Source organism: Carlito syrichta, unplaced genomic scaffold (assembly GCF_000164805.1).
Source record: "Carlito syrichta isolate Samal-C Ts95f unplaced genomic scaffold, Tarsius_syrichta-2.0.1 Scaffold126448, whole genome shotgun sequence".
In the NCBI taxonomy this organism is placed as follows: Eukaryota; Metazoa; Chordata; class Mammalia; order Primates; family Tarsiidae; genus Carlito; species Carlito syrichta.
Genome location: NW_007070544.1, coordinates 349,010 through 367,025, shown reverse-complemented (window position 1 = coordinate 367,025; position 18,016 = coordinate 349,010). Strand labels below are relative to the sequence as shown.

General features: G+C 36.6%; 1 protein-coding gene across 3 annotated transcripts in view; it reads left to right on the top strand.

The window, feature by feature from the left end:
• ITGBL1 (integrin subunit beta like 1) overlaps positions 1–18,016 on the top strand; it is a 241,081-nt gene that overhangs the window by 2,173 nt on the left and 220,892 nt on the right. The window lies entirely within an intron of this gene.

Below are 18,016 nucleotides of genomic sequence, written 5' to 3'. Positions count from 1 at the left end.
AAAAAAATAAACAGGCACGTATTTACTTAGAAAGTGATTGTTCTTGTATTGTTTTAGCTGCTTGAATTTTTGAGCTGCAGTGAAACTTGGTATTTGTAAGGGTGGAGTGAAAATACATTCATTTTTCCCTCTCCCATTTTAAAGGAATGATTCCGTTTCTGGTATTGAAAAGGGTCAAGGAATTCCTTCATAGGGAACACCCTTTAACCTCTTTACCTATTTCCCACAAACGTGTCAATTATTTAAGGCCAAGAGCCTCAATTATTTCACTGTGAATGACACAGAAACTCTGTTAGTAAAAGCATAACACAATGCATTCCAGTCAGAATCTGTCAAATTTGTAGGCAAAAAAAAAAAAAGCAGTTTATTTTATCTTCAGCGTAGCTAAGACTAATAATACATCCAACACTAACACAGAGAGATCAAAAATGAGTTTATAGCAAAATGTTTTTTTCTTGGCAACCAAGTCCAGGAGTGCATAATGAGAATACTTAACATACAGGCTGTTTATCAGTGGAAAAAATAATCATAGAAGTAATTTGGAGGGACACAGGTGCTTCTAGGTGGTTTGTTTACCCTGTGAAGGCTGCAGTTCAACCTTTTAAAAATATTGAATGACACAACTTGTTATTTAACTTCTTCAGCTTCACAAGCTACAGTATTATTAAAAGTGGCCCTTTGGAATGAAAGCTAAGTTATCACCCAGTATTTTATTACAAATTCAGCTGTTACCTGGTTTCTCAGGTTTTTATTGCCTCTGGCAAGACCTGCTCAACACCATGGGTTTTGAAAAAATTTCTAGGGCTTTTTCTATTGTTGTTTCATTAGAAAAATAAGAGATGAGATGCAGTCGTTAGCTAGTGAAACTGGTGATGAGTGCCATCAGATCAACTTTATTGCTAAAGAACTTCAGCTGGTGCCTTTCTGTAAAATTATTCAGAAGAAATGCTAGTGCTCTTTTTTTCCCCTCATAGAAAGTGATTTCTTATTTACTTGTAAGTGTCTTAGTCACTGCATTCCTTCCTTCCGGATACAAAATGCAGTACTGAGTGAGGCATGGTTTTACTTGGTTATGTGTACCATTTCAACAGAAGGCAAAATGTTTCTCTTTATTGAAAGACTGAGTGAAATGAAATAACTGAGTTCATTTCTCATTCTCACCTTACCGACTGATGTCCATCCAGGCCTACTCTACAGGGTCTCGAGCACAATCTGTCCCTGTGAATGTTCTGACTGTGCTTGTGGGACCCTTGAGGAGATCAGCATATTGGGCTGCCTTGCCAGCTCGCTGACTTATTCTGTGCTTCAAATTTAACTTCTCCATTTTACTTTCAAGAAATGGTCTCAATTTTAAAACTAGTGGGTTTTATATGCATCTGAGCCATTACCTCTATGATATACTCCTGTAAGAGCCTTCCAGAAATAGGATAACTTCTAGTGACCTCTCCAACTTCCAAGAAGAAAACAAAATCCACTCTGGTAGTAATATGGTATAAAATGATAAATAGTATGGATTTTGGGGGAGAAATCTCCAGGATTCAAATTCCAGTCCTCTCACTACTTAAGAGTTGCATACCTTTGGGAGGCTGAGGTGAGTGGATTGTCTGAGCCCACGGGTTTGCGACCCGCCTGGGCAGCGAGACCTCATCTCTACAATAAAAATAAAAAAAATCAGCCAGGCGTGGCAGCGCATGCCTGTAATTCCGGCTACTTGGAAGGCTGAGGCAGAAGGATCGCCGGAGCCCAGCAGGTCGAGGTTGTGGTGGCTGGGAGCGGCCACTGCACTCCAGTCTGGGCGACAGAGTGAGACTCCAACTCCAACTCCAAAAAAAAAAAAAAGAGTTGCATAAACTTGGGCAGTTACTTAAGTTCCTGAGCATTGATTTCTTCATCTGTAAAATGGGAATAATAACAGCACTTGGGCTGTAGAATTGTTGTGAGGTTTAGCATATGAAAACACGTAGAACAGTGTCTGACACAAAGTGCTCACTACATATTAGTATATGTGTATGTATATGACATAGTGTCTTTACGGTGATGCATACACGGTGGGCTAGGATGGCTGGCTAGATAAATGGAGACATGATAGATGGACAGAGAGGTAAGCTGGACTTGTATTTGTTGGGCATTTGTTGTAGCGAGAGCTATTTACTCTTCATGTAGTCTCAGTCTTTTATTGATTCAAAGCTCAAAAGGTCAAGTAAGGATAACTATTTTGGCCTAGCCAGAGAGCAGCTGTATTAGATACACTATGCCCTTTTAAAATTAAATCCATTGGGATTGTTATACTGTGAATCATAGAGATGTACTTATGCTAGTTTGAGCTAGTTGAAAGTGATTAGGCTCACACCATAAAAAGTGTGGCTTTCTTCCAATACCCACTTGTTCATGGCATATGAATCTTCCTCAGATTTTCATAGCATAGAGTCCTAGACCAATGATTGTTCCTGTGGCTGTGATGGCCTATTAAGGGGTAAACTAATTTTGGTCAAATGAGTTGTTAAGAACAGCAAAATGTTTTATTGCATGAAAACAAACTTTTAGTTGACTTATCCAAGGCATTCCTGGGTAACACCATGAACAGCTATGATTACGTTTAAGTAAAATGTTGGTTTCCTAGAAGTCTTTTAAAATTGCTTTTGAATTATGATGCTTAAAAGAGTTTCTGTTTTAGTTATTGGAAAGAGCTAATTGGATTCAATATAGTAACACTTGTGAGACAGTGTGTGTTTGCCAGGCTCTCTGCTGTTGAAGAGGTTATAGAGATGAGGAATGCATGAGAGCTCACCATTGAGGAGGATGACTGAGAGAAAGGTCAATATCGGCTATGCAATGCAGAATGTAATTTCTGTAAATCTCTGTGAAGGTTCCATTGAGTCAGAAATTAAAGACTATAGTTAAAAGTTCTTGGAGAATAGGTAGCATTTGGCATAAGTATTTAAGTGTAAGGAAGTTTTTAATCCAAAAGGCGGACTGTTGGAATTTTGAATGAAGAAAAACCCAGGCATAGGTTTAGGGGCGGTATCACATGTGGGTGTGTTTGGGGAATAGTGGATGCTACAAGGGCTGGCTTGGCTAGATCTAAGGGCTGTGAGGAAAGTAGAACAAATACGTTGAGAATTACAGTTGAGTATGTTGGAGAGAGCTTTGCACCTGAATGAAATGTTTGTGCTCGATTAGACAGCATATATGAGCTGTTATGTATTTCAAATATGAGAGTGATGTGATTCATGAAAAGAAATACAGCTGTCCTTTGATATCTGCAAGGGATTGATTACAGAGAACCTCCTTCACTAGATGTTAAGGGTGCTCAAGTCCCTGATATAAAATCGTGTAGTATTTGCATATAGCTTACGCACAACCTCCCGAATACCTTCAATCTTCTCTAGATTAGTTATAATACCTAGTGTAATAAATGCAAACTCTCTCTATATATAGTTGTTATGCTGTATTTTTACTTGCATTATTTTGTATGCAGAGGGTGCCAAAAGTGTTTACACATTTTAAGACAGCAAAAAACCTGTTAAAATTGTGATACTCTGGCAAAAACATGGAGCCAACTGTGCCACCCATTAAAACTGGACTGGATTAAAAAAATGTGGTACATCATATGCAGTACACAGCCATAAAGAATAACAAAATTATGAACTTTGCATCAACTTGTATAGATTTAAAGCCTCTAATACTCAGTGATTGATCACAGAACCAAATAACTGAGTACTACATGTTCCCACTCATAAGCAGACCCTGAACATTTACCATAATACTATAAGGATTGGCAGCAGCTGGGAACTGCCATGGGGCAAGGGCGTACCTAACATCAATAAGAGCACATGATCTCGAACCACAAGAAGTGAGGACCAAAGGGAGGCCCAAACTTTACCTGTACAATGACCACTTGTATACCTAATCCTGAATTGTAACCCACATCTTTAAAATAAAAGACAATTATAGTACTCAATATATACTAATAGCAAAAGATGAATACAAGTCACGTTGAACTTCTGCAAGTATAAGAGGTGCTCAAAGTGGTTACCATCAGTGTAAAAGTTATATAACAAATATAACATCTCTTAAAATGTGTGTGTGTGTGTGTGTGTGTGTGTGTGTATGTGTGTGTGTGTGTGTATCACCCCCAGTAAGTTTTATTGTTATTTTAATCAGTGGATTTGGAACCTGCAGATTTGGAGGGCTGTTTGGTGCCCAAGGACATGTCATATTGAAGTAGAAACTCAGTTTAGATGTTGTTTAAATTATAGTCTACATATGGGAGAAGCAATGAGGACAGAATTGTGATGAATTTTAAAGTAGAATCAATATGATTTAGTACTCAAAGATGAGTAAGATGATGGATTGAAGGTGATGCTGAATTTATAAGTCTGAGAGACAGGGAATGTGATAGAAGTGATGGAATAAAGAAGAAAGACCCAGATAATCAAGTTAGTGGCTTAAAGTTCTTATTAAGGAGAAGCACTTACTTGTACCTGAAATTGCTTGTAAAATGGAGAATTATTGCGAGCAAAACAAGAGTCTGGGTTTACTAGCCAACACATATGGGGCTGGATGGGAATCTTGTCTGAATTATTACTTGGGTTAACTTGTTTGTATTGTTAACCTTGAGCCAGTTATTTGATTTCTTTGAAATTTAGTGTTATCTTCTAGAACAACAACCTATAGAAGTGAAGAACCGTATATTCTGCATGATATTGAGAATAATGTTTCCATATGTGTAAATTTATTTAATATTCATATAATTTATACGTTTATTCAAACTATAAGCCACTCTTATAAACATTGGTTTTTACATGAAAGCAATGTAAAGGAATTAAAATTGATGCATCCCTAATATATAAAAATTGGTTAAATGTTTTTTTTGCAGATATCTCTGATTTTTATACTATTAAGTAAAATAGCATGAGAATTATGTGTAATTATTCATGAGAACTGGGCTTTCTGGCTCTTTATAGTCTATTTGAGGACTGTTTAACCTGCTTTTCCCTCACAATTGCGTCTTTCTGAGATTGTTGAACAGTTTCCCTCCAAGGTTACTTGTGCAATCACTTGAGCTTTTCTCCCTTGGTCATTTTCTATTTTCCATCTTCTCTTCCTTCCTTCAAGTTTTCATCTGTCTTACTTGCTTACCCCTTTAACTTTGTCTGATCCACGTTAGATTTACCACCCCCTCCATTAAGAAAAAAAATTCCCTTGCCTGGGCTCAGTGTCTCAGCCTGTAATCCCAGCACTTTGGGAGGCCGAGGTGAGAGAATTGCCTGAGCCAGGGGATTTGAGACTAGCCTGGGCAACTTGGTGAGTTCTTGTCTCTACAGTAAATCACAAAAACTAGCCGGGCATTGTGGTATGAGTCTGTATTTCCAGCTCCCTGGAAGGCTGAGGCGGAAGGATTGCCGGAGTCCAGCAGGTCGAGGCTGCGGTGGCAGGGAGCATGCCCCTGCACTCCAGTAGGGGCGACAGAGTGAGATTCCAACAAAAAATAATAAAAAAAAACCCAGTGTATCTGAGTCAGGGGCGCCAAGCACATGAGATCATTATCTGCTCTTTAACCGCCTTCACCAGTAAATGAATTATTGACCAGGCAGACTCTTGTTTCCATGATGTCTCCTTTGATGTGTTTTCACTGTTGTCTGAACTTGTACTCCCTTGTAGTTTTGGAGAACACATTTAGGAGTTCTCCATTAGCTCACCCAATTCGTGGGGGCCATTTTCAGAAGGAGCTTTCCTCTCTTACTTTTGTCCATTTGGGATAAATGCATTGTGTCTTATCCAAAGTGACACATAAAAGTTAAAGATTTTCTTTGCCAGGTAAAGTTCCAGGCAGGTACACCATTTTTTCTGCTTTATTTGGACACTGCTGTACAACTTCACCTTAGAGACTGACATAACTTGGCCTCGGACCATGTCATTCCCGCACCTTGATGATCTAGAAGAACATATTTATAACATTATGGTGTTTTAATCAAATATATAAATGTGGCAAGTTCAGCAGTTATTTTTTATGCAAAATTTCCTCAGAAAAAGAGGGGGAACATATGGGAACAAATTTATTTGTGTGACAAGTTTTAAATTTGCAAAGTATAAACCTCCTCCACAGGGTTCTCAAAAGTCTTCAAGATATTTTGGGACATGGTGCTAAAACTGACATCTCATGTTCTTAGTATCATAAAACTTCCAAGAGCTGCTCAGCTGTGCCTCAGACACAAGAGTGTTACGTCTGACCTTGTGACTCGCACTGCTCATGACCTTGAGGGGGGTGATCAATGCTCCAGGAGCAGAGAGGCCCAGGGTAGGTCTTTGTCTGGGGGAATTCCCTGTCAAAAGAGTTACAAAACAAGACAAGACGATTTCCTGAGCCCCATATCCTGCCCTTGTATTATTATTTCTATTGCTGCTATGACAGATAACCACGAACCTTGTGGCTTCAACAATTCAGATGTCTTTTCTGATAGTTCTGTGGGTCTTACGGTAGGACTGCCAGGGCAAAGGTGCTGCTAGGTTCTATTTTTTTTCTGGAAGTGCTAGGAAAGAATATGTTTCCTGGATATTTGGTGTTCAGAGAATTTAGTTTCATGTGGTTGTAGGACCGAGGTGCTCATTTTCTCACAGGCTCTCAGCAGAGGATTTCTCCTCTCTTCTACAAGCTTTTCTTGGGTCCTTTCATGTATCTCCCAACACCTCCATCTCAGAACTAGCAACAGGGTCTTAACATTTTCCCATACTGACATCTCTCTGACCTTCTTCCATCATCACATCCCTTCTCACCACTGTCTGGAAAGGTCCTCCACTTGTAAGGACTCTTGTTTCCCAGATTGGACTCACCCAGATAATCCAGGATAATCTCCACTCTCAAGATTTATAGCCTTAATCACATTGGTAAAGTCCCTTTGCCCTGTAAGGTAACATATTTACAGACTTCAAGATCCTATAAAGTGCAGAGGAATTCCACTCGTGTGAATGGCAAGGGACAGAGGGTACAACTTCATGAATACCTGGCTATAATAATGCTCCATCCAGATGCAAGTTCTGAGTCTTTTTCTGCTTTCCAAAGACTATCTACATGATCGAATTCCTCTGGTCTCAGTCTTTTCCACACCATTCCTGATGAGGAACATCAGGCTTGTGGTCTAAATCATAAAGAGAGACTGACAGCCCAAGAGTTGCCTGGGTTCAATGCCTAACGTCACTTGCCAACTGTGGAGCTATGGGCAAGTTATTCAAATGGTTACAACTTCTGTTTCCTGATCTGGGAAAAGAGGTCACTAATAGTGCCAGATGGGGATAATAAACACAGCCAACCACATGCGTGATTAGTAAATCACTGGAGTTATTATTAGTTTTGCTAGATACCCCTCGCATACCTTAGCTTAATTCCTGGTCCTAAGGTATTTACTTTCAAAAGAGCAATTTTCCTTCCATGTTATAGCTTCCTCTGGGACTAATTCCGGGTCTCACATTTCCTCCTTTGATGTCAGTGAGTGCTGGGAATTACTCTGTCTTAGAAAATGTGTCTGTTCCACAGTGCTGGGGCTGGGTTAACCTTCAGCCTGCCCAGGGTGAGGGGACCAACATCTCACTGCATCATGTTCCCACTCACTGGACGTCTACATTTCTCACCTTTGTGTGTGTCTTTGTCTCAGACCCTGCCTTTTGTGTTCTCATCCCTGCAATCATCCCCCTGGTTTATACCATCATAATTGATTAGATGGAATGTTCCAGAACCTTACCCTCAAAACTATAATTAGTCCGTATATTTGGAATTTGCATTCTTTTTCTCTACTGGAAACACTTAGATATCTGCAAACTCCCAGTTTTACACTCAGTGCATTTCTGCTTAAGACTCTTAACTTCCAACAAGATGTTTGTGTTTCCAGGCTGTTCCTTTATTTCCACCAAAGTATTGATCCCAAGTAGGCTGATACCACAAATTGCTTCTTCAAGTACAAAATGCAGAAAGTAACACAATACAAAACAAAATCAAAATAACTTTCACAGAGTTTTCCAGTATGTAGTAAACATTACTGAATGGAGCTGTTGAGGTTGGATTGTGTAATCACAAGAATGCAAACAGCTTAAGATTGAATAGTAATCATTTTTGTTCTTAAAACTCCAGTGGACCTTTCATGTGCTTGAGCCATTACCTCTTTCTCCTCTTTAAACTCTTCTTTTTGTCACATTTCCTTGCTTTTATGTCATTTTCAAATTCTGTTCATTATTTGCAGGGAATTTAATTATTTCTGTCACCTTGTTTCTCGTCCTTCCATGAGTTTTGAAGTTTTGGTTTCCACCCCAATTGTGGGTACACTCAGGTATTAAGAATACAGCACACATATATTTATATGTGTGTGTATGCGTATTTGTATTTTAACGAGACTTGAGACAGTTCTCTTTAATATACAGATATTCTGATTGCCTAGACAAGTATAACCCTTTCACAAACACATATTTATATATGTTTATAGGTATGCATACATATTTGCTACCTTAATTTCATATACATATACCATATATGTGTAAATGTGTGTGCAAATATACCTGTGTGTGTGTGATTGTAAATGCTGTACTCAGAGACACACATCTCAGAGACACACATGCATGGCCCCTCTTCTGGTAGAATTCTAGCTGCAGAGTGGAGTCAAGTCCACTTTCATATCTCTGTAATGGTGACATTACATGTGTCAACCTGCTACAAATCAGTGTCTCACTGGGGAATACTTCTGTGATTCTCCCTTCAATAACTATTATGAAGATAATGAGATATTGTTTGGGTGACTTCTAATTTGATTGTCTTTTTTCACTGTTTAGTCAATTAAATGTTTTTACACTGCTTAAGTAACAATTAGATCACAATGGATATTTGATAAATAACTTTTCTTGTTGTAATACTAAAACTTGTAATACACAAAGATTATTATTAATTATTGATATTAATAAAATATTCTAATTAATAATAATGCTATTCTTACCATTAATATATTTTTGTGCCACATACATTTTATGGAGAATTTGAGAACTTCTCAAAATCCCATATGGCATGCTGAATTCCTAGGTCTAGGGTTCAAGGCAAAAATTATCTCAGGATTTTCTTATAGCTAGCCTCTGAAAGACATGGTCTTTAAAATATGAAACTAATGATATATTTTCTACATCTTTCAGACTATAATACTTTTTTGTTTTGTATTTAATAATAAATTCTACTTTTTATTACAGAGATGTTATTCTTTGCTAGAGTCCTCTGAATCTTCTAGTCATATCACAACAGGAAGAAAAATGAAAATAATAAAATAATGAGATAAATCAATTTTAGAGCTGTTTGGATATAATATCCAGTAAGTTAAGAAGCTTGCATCAACAGAAAGATAAACTGGATTAGGAAATCGAAGAAATAGGCTCTGTTGCATACTTTTCCACTTATCTACTCTGTGATCTTGACAAATAACACAAATATCCGCTGGAGCCTATAGTCACCCTTTTGTATATGTTATAATACATATTCTTCTGACTCTTTCAAAGGAAAAATATGACAGTAAGGACCCCTACAATAAGTGATTGGAACTTTGTAGGGGCTCAGTAAATATTGTTCAGTGGATACCTGAGAGTCATCTTTACTTAAATTACTGTTAGGTCTATGGCATAAATATCTGTATAAAGGATGGTGGAAACAGTGTAGAGGGTAGAGGATAAAAGACACTCATAATTGTAAGAACCAAAGTAATACTGCTACTGGCAAACGGTTGACAAGCAAACCAAAACAATAATAATGTGGAGTCAGTGAGAGGCCTAGGTGAGTGGACAGCCTGAGACCACATGTTCGAGACCAACCCGGGCAACTTGGCAAGATTTTGTCTCTATAAGAAATAAAAAATTAGCCAGGTGTGGTAGCACACGCCTATAGTTCCGGCTATTGGAAGGCTGAGGCGGAAGTTTTGTTGGGGTGGCAGTGAGCATGCCACTGCACTCCAGCCTGGGTGATGAAATGAAACGCCAACTCAAAAAAAAAAAAAAAATGTGGAGTCAGAAAGGCTAAGAAAACTTGGAGGAGATGACATTCTCTTAGTCATTCAAGCAAACCCTGGCCAACTTTGACTCATCCTTTTCATTAACTCTCATATTCTGCTAGTACTGCTAATGTTTTTATTAAATTTTCTGCTTAGTTCAGTACTCTTGCTATTCTCATAGCTCAGCCTTCATTTCCCTTGATTAGGAGCAATATTTAAGTTCTTTTCATACTTAGGGTTCCAAGCTGTCTTTCCTGCTGTTGGTCCTGCATACCATTGCTGAGTTAGACAACATGAATAATATTTTGTTGATGCTTTTACAAACATCCTTCAAAGATTGCTTCGACCATTTATGCTGGCCACTTATTCTATATCCCTTCTTTGATTCACTTCATAGTCATGTACTGAAGGTACACATGCAGTATCAAATCTAAACTGCAGATTAAAATCTACTTAGTCATTAAAACCTTCTAGAAACTTGTTCCCCTTGTTAATGTGATGCATGCCCTGTTTCTGATCTCTCACCCTACATGCTTACATGCTCCCTCCTCTCTGGTTTAATATTGATATCCCTGTCGCTTAATATAGTCTACACCACACAAATTATCACTCTGTTTCATTTGTTTCTTGTGTTCACATATATTCTGGACACTCTTTGAATATAACATATTTTTCTGGAGATTTTAAATATATTTAGCACCAAAAAAATTAAAGTATTTAGCACAGGGCTAAATAAAGAGTAAGGAGTCATCGCTACTGAAACTTCACAAATGTGGATTTGAATTACTGCCAAGTGTCCTTTTATGTCAGCCTGAAGGATTTCCTTTAGTATTTGTTGCAGGGCAAGTATTTTAGTCCACTCAGGCTGTTATAACAAAATTTCTTAGACTGAGTAATTTAGAAACAACAGAAATTTGTTGCTCACACTTCTGGAACCTGGAAAGTCCAGAATCAAGGCACTAGCAGATTCAGTATCTGGTGAAAACTCTCTCTCTGCTTCAAAGATGGCACCTTGTACTGTGTCCTCACATAATGGAAATGGCAAACAGGTTCCCATAGCTTCTTTAATATGGGCACTAATCCCATTCATGAAGGTGGAGCCCCCATGAACTAATCACTTCTTATGGGCCTTACTTGTTAATTCGATCACACTGGATATTAGGTTCCAACATATAACATATGTTCCAATATTCAGACCATGGCAACAGGTCTTCTGCCTCATCTTGACAAAGGGGAACCTCCAATAAGTTGGGTTGGAAGGTCTGAAGTCTTTGTCCTTTGAGAAATTCAGCTTCCAAGCCAGTCTGGGATTCAAGGGCAAGTCACGTATAAAAGGATGGAGAAACTTAGCACCACTGGGACTGAGAGTACCAAGGGAATTTACTGGACCATTTTTAGGCCTCTGTACAGTTAAATTCTCAAGCTATTTTCCATTAACTCTTAAATTGATAAAGAGAGAGAACTGCAAGAAGGTTGCAAATCTCATTTTCTTTGGAAAAAGAGTACTTTGTCTTTCCAAGAATCACATTTCCTGGCAAATAAGAAACTATAGTTTGTAATAGAACTCATTCTACTTGCTTACTTAAGGCTGGGTAGAAGAATGATGACCTTATACAGGGAAAAGAAAAAATAAGACCTTTATAAAGGTGCTGACTAACTTGACCTTGTACCACCCCACTCTTAACTTGTATGGCAAAATAAGTTCCTATGCCAAGAGCCCTATTGTTGTAATTGTTTATACATAGTCACTAGTTCAAACACCAAATTATTCCAAGTGAATAGTTATCCACTCTAGTTTCCTGTTCTGTTATTTTATCTGGAAACTACCTAAGGAAAGGCAGACTTAAAAAAAAAATTTTTTTTAAAGGGGTCAATGAGTTTTGGTATTGCTTGAAAACTTCTCTTAGGGCCAGGCATTAGCTGCAAATTTGTGACTTAGTCAATGGGGGAGAGTAAGGAGCCAAAATCAGAACATGAAAACATGATAAATGTATTTCCTAACTGATCATTATTGCTCTTGCAAAGCCATCATTTTCTACTGTGCAAAATGGTTAGACAAAACTAGCTATTTTTCTAAATAAAATGACTGGGCTGTGTAAGCCTTTTCCTCTCTAAAATACAAAAGACAAGTTATAGACTATTTTCTTTTCTTTCTTGATCAACACTATTAGTTATATGAGCTCCAAGAGCAGTCTTGACATAGAAATCATTCATTTGTTTCAAGAAAAAAAAGTTGATTTGTTAACTATGTACTGGATAGAGTTTTCTCAATTGCCTCTTTAGATGGATTTGAACCTTGATGTTAATGCTGCATTAGTAACACAAAAGATTAGTGGGAAAATATCTACTTATGTTCGAGAATGCTTTGCTGGAAAATATTTTTATGCATATGAATCCACTCAAGTTTTATACTAACTTTAAAGAGACAGTCAAAATAATTATTCTCCAAGTATTATACTGAGAACCCCAAGAAGACATCTCCTCCAACCACACTTACTGAATCAATACAAGACTTTTCTTCAAGCATATCAAAGTTGTCCTAAAATCACATATTTAGGGAAATATTTTTATGAATTTTGATGTATTGAAAGGAAAACAATTTTCAGAAACAATTTTTACATTTAAAAAGATAACTTTCATTGATTTTTTTCTTGATAAAACAGATTTTGATTCTCATTTTTGTCGTATGTTATAGAGTACATATTAAAAACTCAAGTACTGGGAAAGTATGGGGCAAAATGACCCCTTATGCATTTAATGTTAAAGGAAATCTGGGTTACAGAACTCAGTGGAACAAAATTACATATGCTCTTCTCATAACAAGAAAGAGATTTTCTTAACTGTAATTGAAGTTCATAGAGAGATTGTATCTAGCATCTACAGTTATCCAAATAAGAAGGATCCTCCTGAGTCAACAGTTGAAGAAACTTCTCCATAACCTATAATTTTCTTGTCTATAAAAGTGAAAGAAAAGGTAGGTAGGGAGATTGTACATATCTGTCATTTTTAGGGACATTACCTTACGTTATTCTGTGTATTACATATTTTGGCCACCATGAATAAGTCACATTAGATATCCCATTTTGTTCTTATAAAATTAAAAAATATTATAAAATGCACTTCAGATATTCAAGCACATACCATTTAAAATATAGGTATAGACATTTTGAGATCAAAGCAATGTGAACCAATGGCAGTGCAGAGTGAGAGAAGGAAGGTGTCTGTAGAACATGGGATAACTTTGATTGGCTTATCACATAGGTTTTTTTTTTTTAATGCCTTGGGGATGGGTGTGTGGATCTTTGGGTCATGATATGAAGGCTTATCAGGACATATTAACTGCCCAGGATTTTAAAAATTCTACTCTTTCTATATTTTAAATATTCCTTATAATACACCAGGTGTCAAATTCTAAGACTTATGAGTAGCAGTGACCTGATCTGCTATTAATATAATCTTCATTGAATTTAGAAATATTTCCCCTGGGAAGGCTAAGTGGGCAGGCCTGGGTAGGATAGAAATGCAGACTGCTCTTTAAAATGCTTGGGAATTGGAATTACAAAACAAAAGCTCTTTGTCCTTTCTTCACTTTTGCTGCCTACTGTGTGGTCTTGTACACATCACTTAATTTCTCTGAGCCTCGGTTAAGTTTTTATTAAACATTGTGAAAAGGATGTCCAGAGAAGGATAGGGTAGTCTTATGATCAGACTCAGCCTCGTAGCTGGAAGACTTGAGGCATCAGAAGGCAGCAGAAGCTGAATCCTGGGACTGCAGGTTTGGTAAAGAGGTGGAAAGAGTTTGCTTTCCTATGAATGACCACTAAAGAGAAAAATATTTTACTTCCAGCTTACCTAGAAAGTTCTACTTGTTCAATGAGGATTTAAAGAACTTTCACTTCCATAAATAATTATTTAGTGAGGGCCCAATGCCTGCAAGGGATTGTAACATAGTAATATTGAATATTATAATCTATAAAGTAGACTTGCTGTTTATCTGTAATTCCTTGACTATCTGCACATAGTCTTTTAAACTAAATGAAATGATGATATTTGTGTGCATCTCAAAATTTACCCCTTGCGCTTGTGGTTATCAAAAACCATGGTAGTTACTGATGTCGTCTGTATGAAATAGTCATCTTGGTAACCTAGCAAGAGAGTCATAAGTTTGAGGAACAACTAAACAAATAAATAAACATTTATATATCTGTGTGGGTATTTGGAGAGAATAGCAGTAGTCTAGAAAACAAATCTCTTTTCTACTAGAGCTATTAATACGTTCTATGGGTTAACTAAGATTTATATAACTATAATAATATATCACATAAACATATGTATTGGAAATAAGGTAATGATAATACAGCTAACATTTATTGAGGATTTGCTATATGCTTCTTGTGCTGTGTTAAATTTTATTTAGAAGGGCGTTTTGTCATTCCAAAGATAAAGGCATGAACCCGAGAAAGATGAAATGAAATGTTTAAGGTCCCATATTGTCTGGCATCAAATAGTACAATCAGTCACTCTGTTATTGTTTTGCCATTTAGAATAGTTCCACTGGCTGACAGGTGCCCAAGAAATATAAATCCCCTTTCTGTAATTTTGAATTATTATCTGCAGTATTAATCCACAATAATTTTAGTGTCATTTTCATATGTGTGAAAGGCAGAATAGTGAGAAGATTGAAAGAGAAATACTATCTGGGTTCAAAAATTGGCTCTGCCCATTGTGAACTGTCTGATTTGAAGAAGTTAATTACCTTCCCTATGTCCCTGTTTCCTCATCTTATAGTGTTATTGTGCGCATAAAGACCAGAAAACTCCCTATAGCAGGTATTAAGTGCTCAATAGCAGCTACTCTTATTACTGTTATCAATAGTATTATCGAGTATTCTCAGATCACTTTGATTATATTATATACTTATATTCCTCAAGGGCAGGAATACTATCTTATTTTCTACTATACTATCTCTTAGATCTTTATTGTTACTGCTGCAAGAATGTTGCATTACAGACTCCTACAAAATTCCGTGGCTTAAAAAAAGCAAAACAAATATGTATTTCTCACTCTTTGGTGTACAGTTGACCTCTAACTCAGCTGGCAAAGCTGGATTCTAGGTGCAGGCTGGGCTCAAGTCTGCTGCCCATTATTCTTACGCTAACCAGGGCATGTTTTTATCATGGGGGAATAATGGAGCACTAGAGAGTGAGAGGAAATACATGATCTCTCAAAACTTTGACTCAAAAAGAGTATCCTGTGCTTCATATCCACGTATCAGTGGGCAAAAGGAATCACAGGGCCAATTCAGATACTGTGCTCTGCCTGGTGCCATGGAGGGAATGGAGGGCTGCCAGCAATAATTCCATCAGCCATAGGATTTGGCGTAGATATTCAATACCAGCAAAATTAATTTATTGATGCGATCATAAATATCTAACCGATATTTAAATTTTATTTGGAAACAGATATGCTTCATTTTAAAGTGTAGCCGTATTCATTAATTACATAGTCAATTTTATTGGAATCTTAAGAAGTCTTGTGAAGGAGCAAGAAGAATGTTTTAAAAAGCGAAAATATATGAAGCTAATATATGAAGAAATTCATAGCAATCTCATTAAAACTAATTCTTTAAACATAGACTTAATATCCTGTGAGTCCAAGAACACTGCAGTCAAATATACACAATGTGTCATCTGATGGCACCTTCCAAATGATCTTAGTGTAAACACATGTTGAAAATCCCAGTAGATATAAAAACCAAACTATTGGGACATGTCATGAGACAGGTTCAATAGTTATCTGTTGTCATGTGCACATTCAAGTATGTCATTTATCTATTTTTGTAAAGTTATTCTCTTTAAGTTTCATTCTTTTTCTACCTTAAAATAATATTTTGTATACCACAATGTGTTTATTTCCTTGAATAAACTATTTTTAGAATTTCTTGAGAACTTCAAAAAAACATTGGAATTGGTCAACATATTACTTATTCGGATTTCGTTTTGGGGGGATTAAACAATATAATTCAAGTTAGTTAAGAAGAAAGAAAAATGTAAGCAGTTTTAAATTGTGTCAGCAATTACACAACCATTGGTTGGCCAGTCAACTATTGTCAAGTAACTGACAACACTATTATACAATTCATTAATTTAATACAGAATACAATTTCCTTTTTCTAAAGAGGAACTGTAAGTCCCTTAAGAACTATTTTTTCTATACAGCTTAATTAATTTTGCAATTTAAAATATAGTTGGATTTGAAGTCCACATTTGTGTAAATATTTTTGACAAACATTTGTTTGTACTTAATACAAAGGTCATTCTTATAAAATTGACTCTGCTTTTTTATATACAGAGCCAAGGATTTATATATACATATAAAATAAGGAGTGTACATATTTATATTATGTGTAACTATTTGTATTGTTTGTTCAATCAACAGCTATTTAATATACAACTCTGATGGACAATACACTGCATTGTTAGCTATAGGGGTTATAAAGATTAAAATATATGATTCCTGTCCTGGAGACAGGTTTATGATATAGCATAATGCAGTATTAAAGAGGTATAAAGCGCTTTGTGTATGAGAAGTAGAAGCGTTTAAAACTGAGGATGTTATTAACTGATGGGTATGGGATGAATGGCATTGGAGTTAGAAGGAGAAAATAACCAAAATTTAAGGCAGGACATCATGGACATTAGTCTTGCTTGCTAGGTCAATGCATCATTTCAGAGGTGTCACTGGAGAGAAGTCTGCAGACATAAGTGGGAGAAGCTCATATGGAGCCTTTCAATGCCAGGAAAAAAGAAGAGAGAGAAAGAAAAGAAAAGGAAAGAAAGAAACAAAACATGGCGGACTCCTTTGGCAGGCAATGTGAACAGAGAATTGGGGTTTCCAGATGAAAACTTCTGGGGCAATGCTCTTGGGATAAATGGGCGGGGGGGGGGGGGAACTTTCAAAGGGAAAGTTAGTATTTAGCTATTTAAATAGCCAGTGGTGAAAACTCATAATATTATGAATTCTGTGGGTGACCATAGAAAGAAAAGGGAAAAAAAATGCTAGGCACATTGTGTTTGATGGAACTGACAGGGATTGGAGATTGAGTTGGGAGGCAGAGGCAAGGTTGTGGTTTAGTAAATGTAAACTGTTATGATCATTCTGGTCCTCAGATATTGTAAGTTCTGCAATTCCTTCCCTTTGATCCATCCTAGGGACAGCTGGGTCTCTTTGTGGTTTGAAATTAAAGAGCTGAATCCCTGAATATCTGGGGAACCACTGCCCTGCTCCAGTGCTAAGTACTGATAACTTTTCATCATTCTTAGTTAAATTTCTTCTTTTTTATTTACCTATTTATCTTTCTCTTTTTCCATACTTCTCTTTTGTTTTTGAGCTATATATACTTCTATTTTTCCTCTTTTATTTGAAGTTGACGTGTAATAATAACTGTATGTATTCATGAAATACAGAGTGATATTTAAATACTTGTATGTAGTGTATATTGATCAAATCAGGGAGATTAGCATATTCACCACTTCAAACAGTTATTATACCTGAGAGAGTGGAGGGAAATATGGTGGAGCCAGAAATAGGAAATTGAGAAGGCAGTACTTTTGGAGACAAAGGAATGAGAAGCAGTTATTAATGAAATATGAGACTAAATGGAAAGTGGTAAATATGAATACATCTATTTCCACAGTTTGCCAAATTATTACATAATGAGCTCTTGCATTGGTAACCGGGAAGACTTGGAAAATGTATGACTCTTGAGTGTAACACATTTTCTTTAAAATAATGCATCCAGGCATCTTTCTAGTTATTTAAATTAGTGTTTTTATTTGTGAGTATCTAGGGCCCTTTGACCCTTTAGATGTAGGCTAAGCATCTCTCATTAGAAAGATGAATAAGAAATGAAATTATAGATTGCATGTTAAAAAATATTAGTTGTAACTCTTGAATATAGTGTTATTTTTAGTATATCCAAAGTAAAATAAGATCCATCTGCCTTG